Raw genomic sequence first — 21,407 nt, forward strand, 5'->3', positions numbered from 1 at the left:
TTTGGACTTTCTACTTTGAAGAATGTGTATTGGAAAAGGAGAAACTTCCCACCATTGATCATGTGTATTTGAGTATTTTAATTACATGGTGAGTTTCGTTTGAAATAATGACTTCAAAATGGTTATTTGATTGGTTTCATGTTTAACCTAATCTTGAGGTTTGAATATTTATTAGATTAGATTTAAACTCCGAGTGGCCATGTGGCTATGAAATTATGAAAAAAAGACATGGATGTTAACTTTGAGATTTTAAATTTTTAGATTCGGGTAAATGACCCGTGCCTAGACCATTTTTGTTACCGCGTGTTATTTGAACCACTGATTACACCTGAGATTCCTCCATCAGTGCATCACTCTATGGAAACGTGTCGGCGATTCATTGCTTTTTGAATCACAGGATCTATGGATGATGAAAATCTTGAATTGTGATTGTGATTGTGAATTAAAGTGGTGGCTTCTTATGGCGCTCATATCCGCCACTCAGGGATGCTCAAGGCGATTCAACATTCAGTGTTTTCCTTCAAGAAGTGTGGGACTACGTTTGAAGTACGAGACCTACTCATTTTACATCGCACCATGTAATGTTTTACAGTATACTGCCAATCAAACAAGGAACACCAGGGCAGCCCCTTCTCTTTACTGCAAGTGCACTGGGTTCTTTTACGTGCAACACACAACACATGGGACCAACGGCTTTACATCCCATACGAATGACGAAGCAATGGTTAAGTGTTTAGCTTAACACAAGTGTCACAACTGGGATTCGAACCCACACTCTGCTGATCAGAAACTCCAGAACTCGAATTCGGTGCTCTTAACTACTCGGCCATGACACGCCTAGGAATCCCTTCAATGTTTAATTGATGGACCTCATCTTCCTGTAGAGCAGTACAGAACCTGAAGCTTTGTATCGAGCTTTGTGAATGAAATGTTTGCAGGGACACTTTGAAATCTCTTTTTACTGTTAGGAAAGTTCTGCGTACTCACTCAGGGTTTTGCGTAATATTTGTGAAGGACTGCATGAGCCAGATGCTGAGGATCTTGGCTGAGGGTGATGTGCTGGTAACCTCTCCCCTCTTTACTTTAATTGCGAACCATTTAAGGGAATATTTTTCTTTGTCTTAAAATTCTTTGGAGAAATTTGTTTCTGTTAAAATTATTATGAAAATCCATATTTTTTATAAACTCTAGGCCAAGCCAGATGCTGAGGATCTTGGCTGAGGGTGATGTGCTGGTAACCTCTCCCCTCATCTGTATAAATCTCATATCTTGATTATGGTTGTTCGAATTCTGATAAATGCATTTATAAATGTGTCACTATAACCACATGAGCCAGATGCTGAGGATCTTGGCCGAGGGTGATGTGCTGGTAACCTCTCCCCTCTTAGGGCAGGAGAAACAAGTTGTGTCTGTTAAACCAATCAAACTCGCTATTCTATATTACATGTAATGTTTGACATGCCCAGTATATTGATAGGAATAAAGCCAGATGCTGAGGATCTTGGCTGAGGGTGAAGTGCTAGAAACCTCTCCCCTCCAACGGTATAAGTATCGAATATAGTTTATTTGAAACAAATGTTGAGTGTCATTCATAATTTTCGTTCATAAATTGTCAAATATTTGTGTTAAAAAACCGCTTATGAATGCATCATTAACTATAGGAGCCAGATGCTGAGGATCTTGGCTGAGGGTGATGTGCTGGTAACCTCTCCCCTCTCTCTGTTTAAACCTCAAGTCTTGATTGTTGTTAATTTGATAAAGATATAATGGAGTGTTATGAACAGTTTGCCGTTATCAAAATACTGGTTTAAAAAGGTAAGCTGCTTATAAATGCATCATTAACTGCAGGAGCCAGATGCTGAGGATCTTGGCTGAGGGTGAAGTGCTTGTAACCTCTCCCCTCAAATGTTCAATAAGAACTTCTGGGTTATTTTTTTCATTGAATCTTAAAACTCCAGTTTATTTGTTTATTTTCAAAGCCGTATGCTGAGGATCTTGGCTGAGGGTGCAGAGCTAGTAACCTCTCCCCTCAAATGGTCAAATAGAACTTGTCTCGTTTTTATTGGGTGTTAAAACTGAAGATTATTGGATTTAATTTCACAGCCAGATGCTGAGGATCTTGGCTGAGGGTGAAGTGCTGGTAACCTCTCCCCTCTAGAAACAACTGGGTACTTCTACTTTCAATCAGCTGTTCACAGGTTTGGACTGACTGAAAATTAACAATAGTTATCCATTACAAAAGTTTACTTGATATAATATTCTTAGTGTTAAATTTAAGCGTGATATTCACATGTTCTATTCACACCATGTGAATTAGTGTGTTGTTTTCATTTTGAGGTTGGTTTATTGTCATCGGATATGAAACGTAACATTACAAACTGTTACAGAAAAGGAGCAAATTTTACTAAACCAAATATATTTATTTGCAGTTCTTTCACTGTCGTGAGCACTCTGCTCTTCAGTTCTATCACTGTCATGAGCCCTCCGCTCTGCAGTTCTATCACTGTTGTAAGCCCTCGGCTCTGAAGTTCTATCACTGTCGTGAGCCCTTGGCTCTTCAGTTCTTTCACTGTCATGAGCCCTCCGCTCTTTAGTTATTTCACTGTCATGAGCCCTCGTCTCTGCAGTTCTTTCACTGTCATGAGCCCTCGGCTCTACAGTTCTTTTACTGTCATGAGCCCACGGCTCTTCAGTTCTATCAATGTCATGAGCCCTTAGCTCTGCAGTTCTATCACTGTCATGAGCCCTCAGCTCTGCAGTTCTATCACTGTCATGAGCCCTTAGCTCTGCAGTTCTATCACTGTCATGAGCCCTTAGCTCTGCAGTTCTATCACTGTCATGAGCCCTTAGCTCTGCAGTTCTATCACTGTCATGAGCCCTCAGCTCTGCAGTTCTATCACTGTCATGAGCCCTTGGCTCTTCATTTCTTTCACTGTCATGAGCCCACGCCTCTGCAGTTCTATCACTGTCATGAACTTTGGCTCTTCAGTTCTTTCACTGTTATTAGCCCTTGGCTCTTCAGTTCTTTCACTGTCATGAGCCCTGGGCTCTGCAGTTCTATCACTGTCATGAGCCCTTGGCTCTTCAGTTCTTTCACTGTCATGAGCCCTTGGCTCTTCAGTTCTTTCACTGTCATGAGCCCTGGGCTCTGCAGTTCTATCATTGTCATGAGCCCTTGGCTCTTCAGTTCTTTCACTGTCATGAGCCCTGGGCTCTTCAGTTCTATCACTGTCGTGAGCCCTTGGCTCTGCAGTTCTATCACTGCCGTTAGCCCTCTGCTCTTCAGTTCTTTTACTGTCATGAGCCCTGGACTCTGCAGTTCTATCACTGTCATGAGCCCTTGGCTCTACAGTTCTTTCACTGTCATGAGCCCTTGGCTCTACAGTTCTTTCACTGTCATGACCCCTTGGCTCTTCAGTTCTTTCACTGACGTGAGCCCTCATTCCTAGTTCTATCACTGTCATTAGCCCTCGGCTCTTCAGTTCTTTCACTGTTATTAGCCCTTGGCTCTGCAGTTCTATCACTGTCATGAGCCCTTGGCTTTACAGTTCTATCACTGTCATGAGCCCTTGGCTCTACAGTTCTATCACTGGCGTGAGTATTTGGCTCTGCAGATGTATCACTGTCATGAGCCCTTGGCCCTTCAGTAATTCACTGCCATGAGCCCTTGGCTCTGCAGTTCTTTCACTGTCATGAGCCCTCGGCTCTTCAGTTCTTTCACTGGCATGAGCCTTTGGCTCTACTGTTCTATCACTGCCATGAGCCCTTGGCTCTGCAGTTCTTTCATTGTCATGAGCCCTTGGCTCTACAGTTCCATCACTGCCATGAGCCCTCGGCTCTGCAGTTCTTTCATTTTCATGAGCCCTCGGCTCTACAGTTCTTTCACTGTCATGAGCCCTTGGCTCTACAGTTCTTTCACTGTCATGACCCCTTGGCTCTTCAGTTCTTTCACTGACGTGAGCCCTCATTCCTAGTTCTATCACTGTCATTAGCCCTCGGCTCTTCAGTTCTTTCACTGTTATTAGCCCTTGGCTCTGCAGTTCTATCACTGTCATGAGCCCTTGGCTCTGCAGTTCTTTTACAGTTATGAGCCCTTGGCTCTGCAGTTCTTTTACAGTTATGAGCCCTTGGCTCTGCAGTTCTATCACTGTCATGAGCCCTTGGCTCTACAGTTCTATCACTGTTATGAGCCCTTGGCTCTACAGTTCTATCACTGTCATGAGCCCTTGGCTCTTCAGTTCTATCACTGTCTTGAGCCCTTGGCTCTGCAGTTCTATCACTGTCATGAGCCCTTGGCTCTGCAGTTCTTTCACTGTCATGAGCCCTTGGCTCTACAGTTCTATCACTGTCATGAGCCCTTGGCTCTACAGTTCTATCACTGTTATGAGCCCTCGGCTCTACAGTTCTATCACTGTCATGAGCCCTTGGCTCTACAGTTCTTTCACTGTCATGAGCCCTTGGCTCTACAGTTCTATCACTGTCATGAGCCCTTGGCTCTACAGTTCTATCACTGTTATGAGCCCTTGGCTCTGCAGTTTTTTCACTGTCATGAGCCCTCAGCTCTGCAGTTCTATCACTGTCATGAGCCCTTGGCTCTGCAGTTCTTTTACAGTTATGAGCCCTTGGCTCTGCAGTTCTTTCACTGTCATGATCCCTTGGCTCTACAGTTCTATCACTGTTGTGACCCCTTGGCTCTGAAGTTCTATCACTGTCATGAGCCCTTGGCTCTACAGTTCTTTTACAGTTATGAGCCCTTGGCTCTGCAGTTCTATCACTGTCATGAGCCCTTGGCTCTACAGTTCTATCACTGTCTTGAGCCCTTGGCTCTTCAGTTCTTTCACAGTTATGAGCCCTTGGCTCTGCAGTTCTATCACTGTCATGAGCCCTTGGCTCTACAGTTCTATCACTGTCTTGAGCCCTTGGCTCTTCAGTTCTTTCACTGCCATGAGCCCTTGGCTCTACAGTTCTATCACTGTCTTGAGCCCTTGGCTCTACAGTTCTTTTACAGTTATGAGCCCTTGGCTCTGCAGTTCTATCACTGTCATGAGCCCTTGGCTCTACAGTTCTATCACTGTCTTGAGCCCTTGGCTCTTCAGTTCTTTCACAGTTATGAGCCCTTGGCTCTGCAGTTCTATCACTGTCATGAGCCCTTGGCTCTACAGTTCTATCACTGTCTTGAGCCCTTGGCTCTTCAGTTCTATCACTGTCATGAGCCCTTGGCTCTGCAGTTCTTTTACAGTTATGAGCCCTTGGCTCTGCAGTTCTATCACTGTCATGAGCCCTTGGCTCTACAGTTCTATCACTGTCTTGAGCCCTTGGCTCTTCAGTTCTTTCACTGCCATGAGCCCTTGGCTCTACAGTTCTATCACTGTCATGAGCCCTTGGCTCTACAGTTCTATCACTGTCTTGAGCCCTTGGCTCTTCAGTTCTTTCACTGCCATGAGCCCTTGGCTCTACAGTTCTATCACTGTCATGAGCCCTTGGCTCTACAGTTCTATCACTGTCTTGAGCCCTTGGCTCTGCAGTTCTATCACTGTCATGAGCCCTTGGCTCTGCAGTTCTATCACTGTCATGAGCCCTTGGCTCTGCAGTTCTTTCACTGTCATGAGCCCTTGGCTCTTCAGTTCTATCACTGTCATGAGCCCTTGGCTCTGCAGTTCTATCACTGTCATGAGCCCTTGGCTCTTCAGTTCTATCACTGTCATGAGCCCTTGGCTCTACAGTTCTATCACTGTCTTGAGCCCTTGGCTCTTCAGTTCTTTCACTGCCATGAGCCCTTGGCTCTACAGTTCTTTCACTGTCATGAGCCCTTGGCTCTGCAGTTCTATCACTGTCATGAGCCCTTGGCTCTACAGTTCTATCACTGTTATGAGCCCTTGGCTCTGCAGTTCTATCACTGTCATGAGCCCTTGGCTCTTCAGTTCTATCACTGTCATGAGCCCTTGGCTCTACAGTTCTATCACTGTCATGAGCCCTTGGCTCTTCAGTTCTTTCACTGCCATGAGCCCATGGTTGTGCAGTTATTTCCCTGTCGTGAGCCCTCTCCATGCTGGTTTTTTGCTTGATTGTTGGTTGATTATTAAGTATATTGAGTGTCATTTATACCTTGATGAACCCAAAACTGGTTTTAAAAATGGTAAAAATAATGGTCAAACATTTTTAACTGTAGGAGCCAGATGCTGAGAATCTTGGCTGAGGGTGAATTGCTGATAACCTCTCCCCTCCAGAGTAGGTTTATTTATACATAAATGTCTTTTAGTAATGATTTATTGTATATAAAGATTTTGCTATGAATTTGCCAAATGTTGTATACTGTTAAACAAACATAATTTCTTGTAATTTTAATCAATTTGTTTTGATAACTTTTGTCCTGTTCATGCTACGTCCTTTAGTTTAATTTTAATATATTTATAAGGTAATGGATATATTTCTCTTTAGACAACAAAACTGTATCATGCATTGCCATCAAGAAAGAGGCTTTCAAAATTAATCAAATTATTGCATACAACAATTGTGCGCTGCTTGCGATCTGCCAAATGTTATGTTTATAACTTAAATTGATAAAAATTAAGTTAGGTTTTGTATTTATTTATTTATTTATTTACTTAATTATTTATTTGTTTTTATTGGTGGGGGTGGCTCTGGCATTCTTTATCTCGTTGAATGCATTGTAGGAAACTTAAAATAAACAACATTAGTATTAGTTCTTACTAAATCATTACAATTATTTGTTTCATTCTGTTTCCTTGGTTAGATGTTACATAGGCCTAGGGGTTAGCAATGCGGGGTTAAAGTTGGGGTTAGCGTAAGCTTGGGTAAATAGATGTTAAACTTGTATTTGGGATAAATAATATTCACTTTTATTAGGTTGTTTCTGAGTTTAGGTAAGGAAACTATTAATTATATATTATAATTTGGGTTTGGGTTTGGGTTAAAACTATTTGATTTCTATGATTATTTTTTCTTAGTTAGATGTCACATGGGATTAGGGGTAGAGTTGAGGTTAGGTAAATAGATGTTAAATTTGCATGGGGGATAATGACTATTAAATTTAATTAGTTTGTTCCTAAAGTTAAGGTAAGGGGACTATTATACCAAACCAAAAACAGATGAATAATTTGGGTTTGGGTTAAAACTATTTGATTTCCATGATTATACTTTCTTGGTTAGATGTTACATAGGCTTAGGGGTAGAGTTGAGGTTAGGTAAATAGATGTTTAATTTGCATGGGGGATAATGGGAATTAACTTTAATTATGTTGTTCCTAAGTTTAGGTAAGGGAACTATTATGTACTAACCCAACAACAGATGCATAAATTTGGGTTTGGGTTAAAACTGTTTGATTTCCATGATTATATTTTCTTAGTTAGATGTTACATAGGCTTAGGGGTTAAAGTTAACGTTAGATAAATAGATGTTAAATTTGCATGGGGGGATAATACCTATGAAATTTAATTAGTTAGTTCCTAAAGTTTAGGTAAGGGGACTATTATACTAAACAAAAAACAGATGAATAACTTGGGGGATAATGGAAATTAATGTTACTTATGTTGTTCTTAATGTTAAGGGAAGGAAACTATTATACTAACCCAACAATAGATGCATTTTGGTATGCGATAAAACTATTTGATTTTCTATTATGTTACTTTGGCCCTTTAAATGCTTATTATATGATGACATAATAATAAATAAGTGCTAACTTTGGTCTAGCTATAAATATATTTTTTTGATGATTGATTGATTTCATTACTTGTAGATTGTATTTATTTATCTCATTCTTGGAGGGGGGGGGGGGGGTTCTATTATTCTTGTAGTTAGGCGAGGAAATATATTATGTAACTTTATTACTTATTTACTTTTATTGGGAAAGGGGTAGTAATACTATTATTAACTTATAGTAACAATTATTACTTATGAAAATTATACTTGCCATACCTTATTTGGTGTCAGTTCATTAAATTAAGCAGGGTTATTTGAAGTAATTTAAATAAATAAATTCATTTTAGTTCGTTATAATATACAACATTTTTAAAAAGCCTTATATCAGTGTTGCCTTATAAGTTTGTTGGCGACTTTGATGCGATTTGGTGTGCGCTGTTAAAAGTGATGGTTGACTATTGTAGCATTGCATGATACAGTTAGGTGCCACTGCTTAAAATACTAGTAATGTTTTAAATGAAACCGTTAACGTAATAGTAATGTAAACCACAGAGCCTCGCTTTCAAGTTCATTCTAAATTGAATTAAAAATGTATAGTTGATCATAAGATATGGCATCAGTCAGTTTTTACGCAGGGAGTTAATAAACAGCGCCCTCGCATGACAGTTTTAAAAGCGAACTTAGGTTAAATTGATGTATTAAATGTTTACAATTTCAATTAAAAATTACTGAAAGGCTCTGGACACTGTTGGTAATTGCCCAAAATAATTGTTAGCATAAAATCTTACTTGGTAACGAGCAATGGAGAGCTTGTTGATAGTTTAAAACATGGTGAAAAATGGCTCCCTCTAAAGTAACGTAATTTTTGAACAAATTGTACGTAACTGTAGGCCCTATGTGGTTGTTAAAATTTTATTGAAAGAAGTTCAGAAAAATGCGTATTTCACATCATTTTTTAGTGTCTTAATTTAAGATAAACGTCTAATTCTACTTTGTTTTAAATTCATGTTGAAATGCCTAAATTTACCCACAAGTACTTGTATTTTCTTTACTTGTAATTACTGTTATCTGTATTAACCATTGGTGAAATAAAGATCCTCTTTAAAGTATTGCATGTCTTCAAATTCTCTTTTTCTCTCATTTGCTTTTCTGGTGATGTCAAAGTTCATAGGTCTCATCTCATTTAAATTTTTTATTTTTTTTGACCCCCCCATCCTAAGGTTTAAATATTAGTTCCGAGCAAATTTTTTCAAGAGCCGCCGTAGCGCAGCGGGCTAGCTCACAGCCCCCAGAATCCTGGGGCTGTGAGCCGGGTGGGTTCAAATCCTCTCCAGGACCCTTTTACCATTAAAATAAAGAATTTTTTTAAATTCTAGTAAAAATGGGTAGGGCTTGAACCGGGGACCTTCCGCTCCGTAGTCTCTGGCCTTCACCGCTGTGCTACGAGCTGTTATGAAAATCTAACGGTTTTTGGAGTGATGAATTTACCGCATTTGGACTTAGAAAATTTTTCACAAATTTCTCACCAAAAGTTTTGCCTGGCTCAAGCCTTGGATTTCTAGCTGATCTGAGGGTTGACCAAGGGCCTTGCTGGCTCAGATTTCTTGGGGCTGAGGGGGTGGAGTGCTAAAAGGCAGTCAGTAGAGCTGGGCTGCTGAGGGGACTGGAGAGCTATAAGGCAGTCGCTGGAGTTGGGCTTCTGAGGGGCTGGAGGGTTGGATGGCAGTCACTGACTGATCTGAGGGTTAGGGTTGGGGTCTTGGAGGACTGGATGGCTGGCAGTGGTGTTGGACTTGGAGACTTGGGGTTAGGGTCAGGGCTGGATGCCTGGCAGGGTTGGGGTTGTTGGACAGTCCGTTAGCGAGTCCCTTGAAGTGGTTATGGTGAAGGCTTAGCGTAAGGGTACGGGAGACGTACTAGTAGCCATCTTGATGGTGGTAATGTCGCACGAGATAAGTTTAATATATTTTGAAGTGGTGGTTTTGGGGTATGCTTGTTGGATCGAAGGTGTGCTGTATTTTTTTCGCGAAGTGATGAGGACGCTTTAAATTAAATATTTTTCCCGGCTTTTTTTATAGGTGGGATAAATTTGTAATTAAGTACCTTTTGGATAAAATAAATTCTAGAGCCACCATGTTAACTCTGCCAGTTGGATTTTAAGGATGTTAATTTAATCAGCAAAATTTAAAATTTAACACTGGCATCTAGGAAATTTTTGCGTTTTTCAAAATTCAGGCTTTTTGGAACAAAATTAAATACTAAGGAATAAGTCGCGCGTATTTTTCCCCCTATAGGCTAAAATCAGGCACTACTGTTTGCGCATCGAGATGATGTCTAATAGGCTCTTATTTATTTTTTTAGTCAAAGCTTTTATGGGAAGTGGATATTAGCTGATGAAGTACTGTCACACCGAACTAATTTCTCAAAATTAATGCTGCCCTCTTGCGATGGCGTTTTTTGCGATTTTTGCGATTTTTTAAAATTTTGTTTGTGTGTCTGGCTAAATGAAACCGCCTAAATGAACTACGCATATATGTCGCCCTCTAGAGCTTTATTATTCTCACAAATTTAAAATGTTTTCTGAGGTTGTTTTTTTTAACTGGTTTAGTATGGTCACATGAGACTGATGTTTAAAATTGAATGGTGCCCTCTTGTGATGACGTATTTGCGATTTTTGCGATTTTCACGATTTTCGCGATTTTTGCAATTTTGTGCGTGTTTATATGACTGGCTAAAAGAAACCGCATAAATGAACCTGCGCATAAATTTCACGCTCTAGAGACTTACTGTTTTCACAAATTTAAAATGTTTCTTAGGTTGTTTTTTTAGATGATGTAACATGGTCACGTGACTGATCTTTAAAAATGACTGCTGCCTTCTTGTGATGATGTTTTTGCGATGTTTTGCGATTTTTTTCAATTTTTTCAATTTTGTGTGTGTTTAAGCGTCTGGCTTAAAGAAACCGCATAAAAGAACCTGCGCATATATGTCGCCCTCTAGAGATTTATTATTTTCACAAATTTTAAAATGTTTTCTCAGGTTGTTTTTTTAGCTGGTTCAGTATAGTCACATGACTGATCTTTAAAAATGAATACTGCCTTCTTGGGATGACGTTTTTGCGATTTTTTGTGATTTTTGCGATTTTTTCAATTTTGTGTGTGTTTGTGTGTCTAGCTAAAAGAAACCGCATAAATGAACCTGCGCATATATGTTGCCTCTAGAGATTTATTATTTTCACAAATTTAAAGTGTTTTTTTCAGGTTGTTTTTTTAGCTGGTTTCGTATGGTCACGTGACTGATCGTTAAAATTGAATGGTGCCCTCTTGTGATGACGTGTTTGCGATTTTTTGCGTTTTTCACAATTTTTGCAATTTTGTGTGTGTTTATGTTTCTGGCTAAAAGAAACCGCATAAATGAACCTGCGCATGTATGTCGCCCTCTAGAGATTTATTATTTTCACAAATTTAAAATGTTTTCTCAGGGTTTAAAAATGAATGCTGCCTTCTTGTGGTGACGTTTTTGTGATTTTTTTGCGATTTTTTGCGACTTATTGCGATTTTTGCGATTTTATTTTTACAATTTTGTGTGTGTGTACTTGTGTCTGACTTAAAGAAGCCGATTTGGATTTAGTTTATGTGTTTAATATATTTTGAAGAGTGTGTTAGAAATGTTTTTTTTTATAGTTTTACCATATTTAATTTAAAAACAATTTGGAAGCTGCTTTTTTTACAGGCAATAATGTTTGATGACACCGGTTATTTTGTATTTTGCATCCGATCAATCGATTCCGTACAACAATAACAATTTTACAATAGAAGAAACAAATTTATATTAAACACATTATAAAAAGTACGTTTAGAACAAGTAGATTCAGTTGAATGTTCATGTTTTATTTACCAATCACTTCAACTTCAAGTTATTCACAGGTAACGTGCAATAATGAACAAAGAGACTTGTACAGTCTGTCAACAATTAATTTACCCATAACACGTTCAATAGGGTCTGAACTTGCCTGCCATGATTCTAAGATATTAAATGTAGCAAAGAAACAGTGAAGACGGATCGATATCATGGCAAGCACTCAGAACCCCGGATTTTACTAATATCGGAAGTATAAACTAGTAATATAACCCTTCACCATTATAACAATAACAAAAAGAGCCGCGCTGGTAATTATCCTTCGTTCCTTAAAGCTCCATTCCACTTAAATAAACTAACCCTAATTTCAAACTTTCTCTAATACTATCCATGACATTAATCACGTATGTAACCAAAACCCTGACCCCGCTTTAAACTTAACCCTAAACCTTGACCCTAATCGTAACCCTAACCCCAATTCTAACCTAATCCTAACGCTATCCTAACACTAACCCTGTATGACCCCTAACACTGACCCGATTCAAGCTTAACCCTAACCCTCATCTTACTACCTGATTCCCCTTTGTTGTGTTAACTTTTTAAATACTCTATAGATATCAAAACAAATGCATGAGGCATGTTTATTAAAAATTAGCGACGGGAATTACTTTAGATAGTTAGATAGATAAATTTCTTCAATGTTCCAAATTAATACAGAGTATTGCTCTGTATTGATGCTTTACTGTTCCAAAGAACGATGATGATTTGTCTCTTATGCTGTATACTCTGATGACAATAGACCTTATGCACTTGACGTCATTGAGTAGGGCACCCTCGGCTTGAGGTCAAACAAAGGTCGCCTCTGACCCATTATGTTGATATTGTGAATGAAAAGCTTTCGAAGCGCCACGGCAGCTCGGGGCTGTATACTCCCTAATGGAAGCTGAGAAAGATTAAAGGGATGTTTATTGGCCCAATGACCAGGGGACTAATGTAAAGCGCATTGATACGGTTTATTGTGAAATGCGCTATATAAGAACTTGTTATTATTATTATGTGCGCTGCGTAAGCAAAAAAAGCACGTACCTAGTTTTTTTTGCTTTACTTCTAAAATGGCGGTTTGATGACGTCAATGCATAAGGTCCATAAGAAGTTGGCTGTACTCTCTTGCAACTACGCAATGCATGTTGGACGATAATAGTAATGGAATCCTAAAGGCACTGGACACTTCTGACAATTACTCAAAACAGTTATAGCATAAAAAACTTATGAACAATGGATAGCTGTTTATGGTATGAAATATTGTGAGAAACCTCTCACTCTGGTTTTTGAGAAAGAGGTAATTTCTAAGCCAAATGTTAAAAGACTTGGGCCTGAAGTCTTTTATTAGGTATCTGAAAGCCGAAAATTTGTGCTACAAGGGTGTTTTTTCTTTCATTATTCTCTTGCAACTTCGATGACCAATTGAGTCAAAATTTTCATAGACTTTTAAGTCATGCATAAATTGTAGCAGTGTGCCATTACTGACTCAAGTTCATTTCCCATCATGCACCAACTTATAACATGGCCGCCCACATGTAAGTCACTATTCTCGTATCGTCTTGAAGAAAGCTCAACTATAGGCTCTAGTTTAAGAAGTTGTTACCATCTTAACACATGTGTTGGGATACACCAAGTGAGAATACTCGTTTTCACAAATACCGAACATGTCCAGTGCCTTTAAGTGGGGAAAGCGAGGAAACCGTTTTGGAAATCTAAAGGGAGCTTACGTCAACTAAAAGACGACATCTCAGTTTCTCTCCGTGCCCAGGCAGAAGGTTACGATGAACTGAAGGTGACTAGAAACTCAATGGCGGCCCTGCATTAATAAGGATTGAAAAATATAACTCATTAAAGTCAACCTATTTTAGCTAATATATTTTTAAAGCACTGTACACGTGTATACCATATTCCGACGCCCCTATGTTATGACAATCCCTTCATGTAAATAATAGGGTAAGGGGAACGGTTAGAAATAGGAATGAGAGCTCTTAACTACATTGACAGATGAAAGAACAAAAGATGTCTCCAGAGGGGCGTACAAAATATAAAATCTCTGTCATGGGGCAGCGATGATAGTGTCATTTTTAACCCCATCACCGCATCCCCCCCCCCTCCCCCCGCGCGAACCTTGGAGGTTATACAATAATGTAACTTTAATTTGTTACTTTGCCCAGTTGTGTATCAATGCAACACCGATAGCAAAATTGGTTCTAAGGGAAAACCTGTAGGTTTAACCCACTGTGCCTCTTAGCTCAGTAGGTAGAGCATCTGCTCAGTATGTGAAGAGTCCTGGGTTCAATTCCCATGGAGGGTTGTAATTATTTTTTTCTTTTTATCATCCCCAGTGTGATTTTTTCACTGCTATGGTTATTACTGGCTTCTTTCCCTGTCTTTCACCTCTATGGACCCGGTTGGAATATTCTGTTTAAGACCAGACCCTTGCATGATGATTGGGTTTTAGTCCCTGCTGAACAAATGTCATGCTGAGTCTCATAGCTCAGTTGGTAGTGCATCTGCCCAGAGAATCAGGGGTCCTGGGTTCAAATCCCACTGTGGACCATTTTTTTATTTATTTTTTATCCAATAATAATAATTAAAATTGGTTTTTATATTGCGCTTTATACACCATGGTTGATTTATGTTGATTAGACACCATACCAAATATTCCGTTTGTAAGCTTTTTTTATTCATGGGCTTTAACTATTTTGTTCCAACAAAGATTTACCATATGTTCTTATACCAAAATACATGTAGATGAGGCTTAAATGCACTGGACACCTTTGGTAGTTGTCAAAGACCAGTAATCTCACTTGTTGTATCCCAACATAAGCATAAAATAACAAATCTGTGGAAATCTTTACTCAATGGGCCATCGAAATTTGCAAGAGAATAACAGAAAAAACACCCTTGTTGCACCAATTTGTGTGCTTTCAGATGCATAATAAAAGGCTTCAGGCCTGAAGTACTTTATTATTTGAGTGAGAAATTACCACTTTCCCCAGAACTCTGTTACTTCAGAGGGAGCCGTTTCTCACACTGTTTTACGATATCAACAGCTCTCCATTGCTCATTACCAAGCAAGTTTTTCTGCTGAATAATACTTTGAGTAATACCAATAGTGTCCAGTGCCTTTAAAAGTTCAAATGCCATCCCTAGAAAGGAACAAAAATATCTTACCATTTTTGAGCATGGGTTGTGCATCTTCAATCTCAGAATCTTTATGGTCCTGCTGGCAATGAGTCCTCCTCTACAATAATTAAGAAACAGAACGTACACAGTTAATATATGATTAAATTTTAAAACTTCCAATTGGATCAGGTTGGCTCAGTGGTTTCTTTCCCTGCCTTTCACCTCTGTTCCAAAAGATCTCATAAACAATTTTGGTTAAAGAGCCATTTTCCTGAGTCGCCGTGTGGGTACTTGATATAGTTTGTCGCAACTTACGTACTTGTCCATGTACTTGTCCCAATTACTCACAAAGTTATGTTAGAGAAAATAGAATTAGTTTTGCAAACCGCTTACCAACCAAAATGACCTATAGTATAAATGAAAAAAAATAGTTGATGGCCTGACATATGGTGCAGTCTTTCTCAAAGAACTTCTTTAGCCTTTGAGAAAGACTCTGCTAGGTTCCATAGAGTTATACATAAGAGCTAGAGGGCGCACTGGCCTATATACACAACCCGGCATGCGCGCAGGCGGCCAGTTTCTAAGTTGACAAAACAGGCATCGCACAGCGTGTGTTTGTGCGGCCATTTTGTAAGTTGACACAACAGCATCGTGTATAGCGCTCAATAAACACAAACTCCAACGTGTACTTCATATTCAACGCGCGTACACATGGCGCGCGTGTCTCCTTGCGGTCCCGTCGCGTTTGTGCAAGAAGCATCATCAGTGCGACCTCTAGTTCTTATATATAACTCTATGGCTACACATGTAGGTTCAAATTGTCCGGCCATTAACTATTTTTTGCATATACCATAGGTCATTTTGGTTGGTAAGCGGTTTGCAACAGCTAATTATATCTCTCTAACATAACTTTGTTAGTAACAGGGACAAGTACACAGAGGATGTGAAAGTTTGTTGACCTCAAGGTCTATAATTGACTAACAGTCAATATACAGTCAGATAGTATTAAGGTGCACCACTAAATAGTGACTGATGCATCAGTCACTATCAGTCACCATCATGATGGTGAATCATCTGCCAAGACTCATGACAAATTCCTAACCCACAACTTTTCTGTGAACCAAAGAATGGAAGAAACTATAAATAAATAGGAAACTTGCAGATACAACCATGTGTACATCTTCTTTGTTTGCGTGTTGTCTCCGAGAAGAGCCGGTTTGGTCCCGACGTTTCAAACAGTATAGACCATGTGACCTTTGTTTAAATAAGTGTGAGCTTGTACATTCTTTAGCTTTTTTGGCAGGCAATATACTGCACTAGTCATATGGGAAAGTTGACAATTTGTGTCATAATTTCCACATAAATCCAAGAGCTATGAAAGTAAAAACTGGACAAGTTTTGAGATGTGCCCCCTTTCATCATATCAACAGTTTATTATAGACAGTGCAATCTCCATAAAATATAACATTTTTATGTTTTCTTCCATTAGGCTGTGTACAAATCCTGCCTGCAGGAAGTCCAGGCTCGGTGGCTCTTTTGTAAACATGTGATGTCACAGGTCACATCCTCTATACTCTGTTCATTTTCAGAAGAAGGTTAGGCTCATAGGAAGTGTGTTGTGTCGTTGTTGACTTTTAACCTAGCACATTTCAGGGCCAATTTCATAAAGCCTATGAGCAGAAGATGCTGCTTTGTAGAGCCGTTTATCCCGTGTGTGTAATGAAGGTAAAAGAACCCAGTGCACTTATCGCAAAGAGAAGGGGTTCGTCCCGGTGTTCCTGGTTTGATTGGCTGCATAATGGGCCACAGCACCTTGTAAAACATTACATGGTGCTATGCTAAAGGAGTGTGTCTCATATTTCAAAACATAGTCCCACATACCTTGCAGGAAAGTACTGTTTGTTGAGCGCCTTGAGCTTCACTGAGTGACGGCTTTAAGCGCTAAATGAGAAGCCACTTTCATTACTATATTGATTTCAAGACTACTTGTATAGAATCAGATTAGGTTGACATAGTGACTTTATTTAGTGTGGTGCACCATAACAGGAACTCAAATTTGCTGCATACCTAATTGGTGATCTGGAGACTAGACATCCTCAACCTGCCAAAATGCGTCTCTCTTTTGTGCATCAAAACTAGAACAACCTGAACAGGAGTAAGAAAGATAAAAGTTTTAGAGCGACATTTTGTAGATTTAGTCTTGTAAAGGTAAAATAAGCAAACTATCATTTAGTTGGGATGTAAGCCTTTGTGTAACACACATAAAAGAACCCAGTGCACTTATCGAAAAAGAAAAGGGGTTCGCCCCGGTGTTCCTAGTTTGATTGGCTGCATATTGCGCCACAGCACATTGTAAACCATTACATGCTGCCAAGTAAAAAGCAGTAGGTCTTAAAACAGAGTCCTACTTGCAGGAAGTACTGCATGTTGAAGCGCCTAGAGCGTTACCGAGTGGCGGATATGTAAAAGAACCCGGTGCACTTATCGAAAAGAGAAGGGGTTCGGCCCAGTGTTCCTGGCTGTGGCTGCTATATGCGCTGTAGCGCGTTGTAAACCCTATAAGGTGCTAAATAATTGGGTCTCAGAATTCATCACCGCAATAACCTATCTTTCTGAAAGTTTGTATATGCTCAGCGCCTTGAGTACCTTGTTTGGAAGATACTTGCGCTATATAAGACTTTGATATTATTATTATGTGAGCGCTATATAAGAAGCCACAACTATTATTATTATTTTGATTATTATTACCTGTCAGATTCTGCTGAGTAGAACTTGCATGACTTTGATCAATATGTGAACAAGTTGAGTATCTCAGGCATGTCAAGTTTCAGATAAAAGCAGGGCCAGGGCAGGGCTCCATGGTGAACTGCTGCAGATGTGAACAAGTTAAACAAGAACATTAGAACCTTTGGTTTAACTTCTCCAGGTTAACCAAATTGAAAATCAGTTTGAATCAAGGACCCGATCTTCACTGTGCGGTAATGACCGGGTTAGTGGCTAGCCGCTTTTAACAGACCAAACTGCATGGAGGCGCGGTCCGTTAACAGCGGCAAGCAACGAACCCCCTGCCATAACCACACAGAACCGGGTCCTCGCACTGTTATTCAAATTAATAAATAACTTTTTTAAACAAAATAAACGGCTCAAAGCCAAAACTACATTACTTCAAAGAGGGTCATTGTTTTTACAATATCAACAGCTCTCGAGTGGTCTTTACCAAGTGGGTTTTAAGGTCATAATTTGTGGCATAATTGTCAAAAGTGTACACTTCCTTTAAACCTGTTGTTGTGCATATTCCCTTTAAAGGATGTGGGTACTTTTTGTACGACACAAAACACAATTAACATTAAACTTTCACTGTTTAAAGACACTGGACACTATTGATAATTGTCAAAGAACAGTCTTCTCACTTGGGGTATCTCAACATATGCATAAAATAACAAATCTGTGAAAATTTGAGCTCAATTAGTCGTCGAAGTTCAAGATAATAATGAAAGAAAAAACACCCTTATCACACGAAGTTGTGTGCTTTCAGATGCTTGATTTCAAGACCTCAAAATCTAACTCTGAAGGCCTTGAAATCAAATACAAATATTTTAGTGAGAAATAACTTCTTTCTCAAAAACTACGTTACTTCAGAATGAGCCGTTTCTCACAATGTTTTATACTATCAACAGCTCTCCGTTACTCATTACCAAGTATGGTTTTATGCTTGAACTTATTATTTTGAGAAATTACCAATAGTATCCAGTTCCTTTAAACCATATCTCGCAATCTCTGCGTATTTTTAACTGCATTTCTACTTCATTATGCAAGTTCCCCTAATAAGGTGTTCCCACCGTGTACTCACCAGACCCTCTTCAGCTGTCTGACATTTTAAAAGCCGTCACTCTACAGAGGAGATGGCTCAGAAGCAAACCCCCCTCGAGGAAATGTAGCATTTCCTGTCAATGTACCCTCTACCATGGCGTTACCTTAGGAACCTGTCGCCAATAGAAAAGGGGGGTTATAATTGGTTCAGAAGTATACTTAATGACACAGAGATTCTCGATTCAAAGATAGAGTGCAGTATTACAATTATAATTTAGTTACATTCTCGAATCTAGCCGATTAACAAATTCAAGTAATGAACAACACATGAAATTGACTGGGTACATTTTGGTGTTTGAACAAAGAAAAGTTGACCCGAGCTGGAATTGAACCTGCGACATCCAGATTAACGTACTAGCTCTAACAACTGAGCTATCCCTATTAGATGATAAGTTCAATTGACAACGATTATAAAATTAAATTTCCAGAGAAATACAGTCAAAGTTGAGAAAATAGCATTTGAAGATATTCACAATCGTTAAGATTTAGGTGGACAAGGGCCAGACACAAGAAAATATTTGTGCAAAGTACAAAAACAGGCTCAATGTTTTAACGTTATACCTTTTTAACTAGTTTTAATCTTCTTTCTTGAAAAGGTGGAGGCTGTGGGCTGGGTACCTCGTCTTTCTAATGTAAAAAGGGAAAAGAAAAAGTGAAAAAACACCATGACAGAAATTGGGCTAGCCTTTCCAATTGTAGTAAGTCAACATTTATATAACACTTCATATGTATTGTTTCTAAGTGCTCATTGTTTTGTTCTACAGGTATGCACAGATTGAATTATGTGTGCGTTCGTTTAGCTTCCCTGGGTCTACCCCACGGTGCTTACTCAAGTGAGCCCCTGACAAGAGCTAATCCATGATAACACTTGCATGCACCTCAGGTCACCCCCAAGTGATCCACTCCACAAATAGCACCATGTAACGATTTGGAATCTGCAGTCAACCAAGCCAGAAACATTGGGGCATATTCTCTTAACAACAAGTGTACTGGATTATTTTCTTTGCATTACACAACACACAGGTCTTTCCATTTAATGTAAAAGGTTAGGGACACATGATTTTTTTTCCATTGATTCTGAGAAAGTTATTTTTGCCACTGACACGACTTTCTACTAATAGTTTAACTTTAAGGAGCTAAGTTCGATGAGTGTAACATGACCATTGTAATCATAGACGGCCTTTCTCATGCAATTTGTATCACTTTCAAGAATCCTGATTCACTGAACCTCAGGCACTCTGCCAAAGTTGGCACGTCATCAGGAATCATCATGGAATGATAAAAACCTTAGGGGCTTCAAGGGTTTGGATTACTTTTTGTGCGACACAAAACACATACATCCACAAGTTTACATTAACTTACACAAATTAAAGATGACAATGGTAGAAAGCTTCCCTTAGAATATTACTTGATAAGGTGCTGTAGTTTTCGAGAAATGAGTAAAGGCCCAGTCACACAGGCCGAGATAACGAGAACAAAAAACGAGAATGTTAACAATGTACGCCCTCGATTGGCTGAATAAGCGTAGGCATATTCTGCATGGAGCATTTCAACCAATAAAATGCGTTCTCTTTGCGTTGTGATCGTTATTGTTTTCAATATCGCTGCAGTGTGACTTGGCCTTAAAGCAGTTTCACATAAATAATTCTTAATGAGGTGGAAATTATTTGAGCACGACAACGGCGCGACTCTCCTAAAAACATTGCCTTGTGATTTTCACAACAATATGAGAATTGTTCCAGGGAAAACCCAGGCAGTCAGGTAGGGACAGAAAACCCACGTGGGATTCCAACAAGGTTCCTAGAGGTGGAAGGCAAGGAAACATACCACTACACCAACCCGACCAAAACAGAAGAAAAAAAATCAAAGATAACTGGGTGCCTTGTTTGCCTTGACTTTGTATGGTTATATGGCAGAATGAGTGCTACTATTAATTCAACTAAAAGAAGTTTTCGTACACTAATCAATGGGGGATGGGGGGGGGGGTGGCTGATCGTAGCAGGCCTGTGGCTGTACACCGTGTTAATGTACACTTCTGCGAGCCCTCCAGTATCTGGGTGAGAGTTTATATTTCCATGTACAATCACAGGCCTGCTATAGTTATGACAGTATAGACCTTTATCACACTGTCACCATCTTGGTCATGTTCCCTGTTTCCAATAACAGTAATGAATGCTAACATTCATTGCCCAAACATGGCACCAGACTATTATTTCGTCCAGCCTCAGTTTGGTTACATTGAGTTGGAATAGAGAAAAATCAATATAGCCACACTATGGTAAAGGTCTTTAATTATGAACTTTATACCATTTTTTAATTGTTACCAAGTAAATATACTTGTATAGGGATAACACAATGATGGTGAAACAGGGATATTATGAAAACCATAGTTACACCAGTGTTTGCATTTTCGAATACATTAAGGCATAGTTTTATTGCATAAGAAGTGTTATCACTCATTATATTTTTTCTCCAAGAATATTTAAATCCATATATTATTAAAAAAATTCCGTGGGTTAAAGCCATTGGACCCTTTCGGTAAACAGTATTGTCCAAGGCCCACACTTCGTGTATCACAACTTCTATATCAAATAACAAACCTGTGGAAATCTAGGCTCAATCGGACATCGGAGTCGGGAGAAAATAACGGGAAAACTTACTCCTGTTTTCGCGCGTTTCGCCGTGTCATGACATGTGTTTATAACAAATCCGTAATTCTCGTTAACGAGAATTTATATTGTTTTACCGTTTTCTCAAAAAGTAAAGCATTTCATGGACTAATATTTCAAGAGAAGTCTTTCACCATTACCTTCTGTAAACCCTGTAAATTATTTGTAAATCTGTGAACT

The 21,407-nt window shown here is 39.2% G+C and overlaps 1 long non-coding RNA gene across 1 annotated transcript; it reads right to left on the bottom strand.

The window, feature by feature from the left end:
- Window positions 1-11,545: 11,545 nt before the first annotated feature.
- On the bottom strand, window positions 11,546-20,531 carry LOC139939066 (uncharacterized). Its single transcript, XR_011786260.1, has 6 exons — window positions 19,120-20,531; window positions 18,539-18,671; window positions 17,437-17,557; window positions 16,756-16,833; window positions 14,737-14,806; window positions 11,546-13,375 (listed from the first exon to the last, which is right to left on the bottom strand). It is a non-coding gene; the product is annotated as an uncharacterized lncRNA (long non-coding RNA).
- Between the last annotated feature and the right edge of the window lie 876 nt (window positions 20,532-21,407).

This window comes from Asterias amurensis, chromosome 6, assembly GCF_032118995.1.
Source record: "Asterias amurensis chromosome 6, ASM3211899v1".
Classification (NCBI taxonomy): Eukaryota; Metazoa; Echinodermata; class Asteroidea; order Forcipulatida; family Asteriidae; genus Asterias; species Asterias amurensis.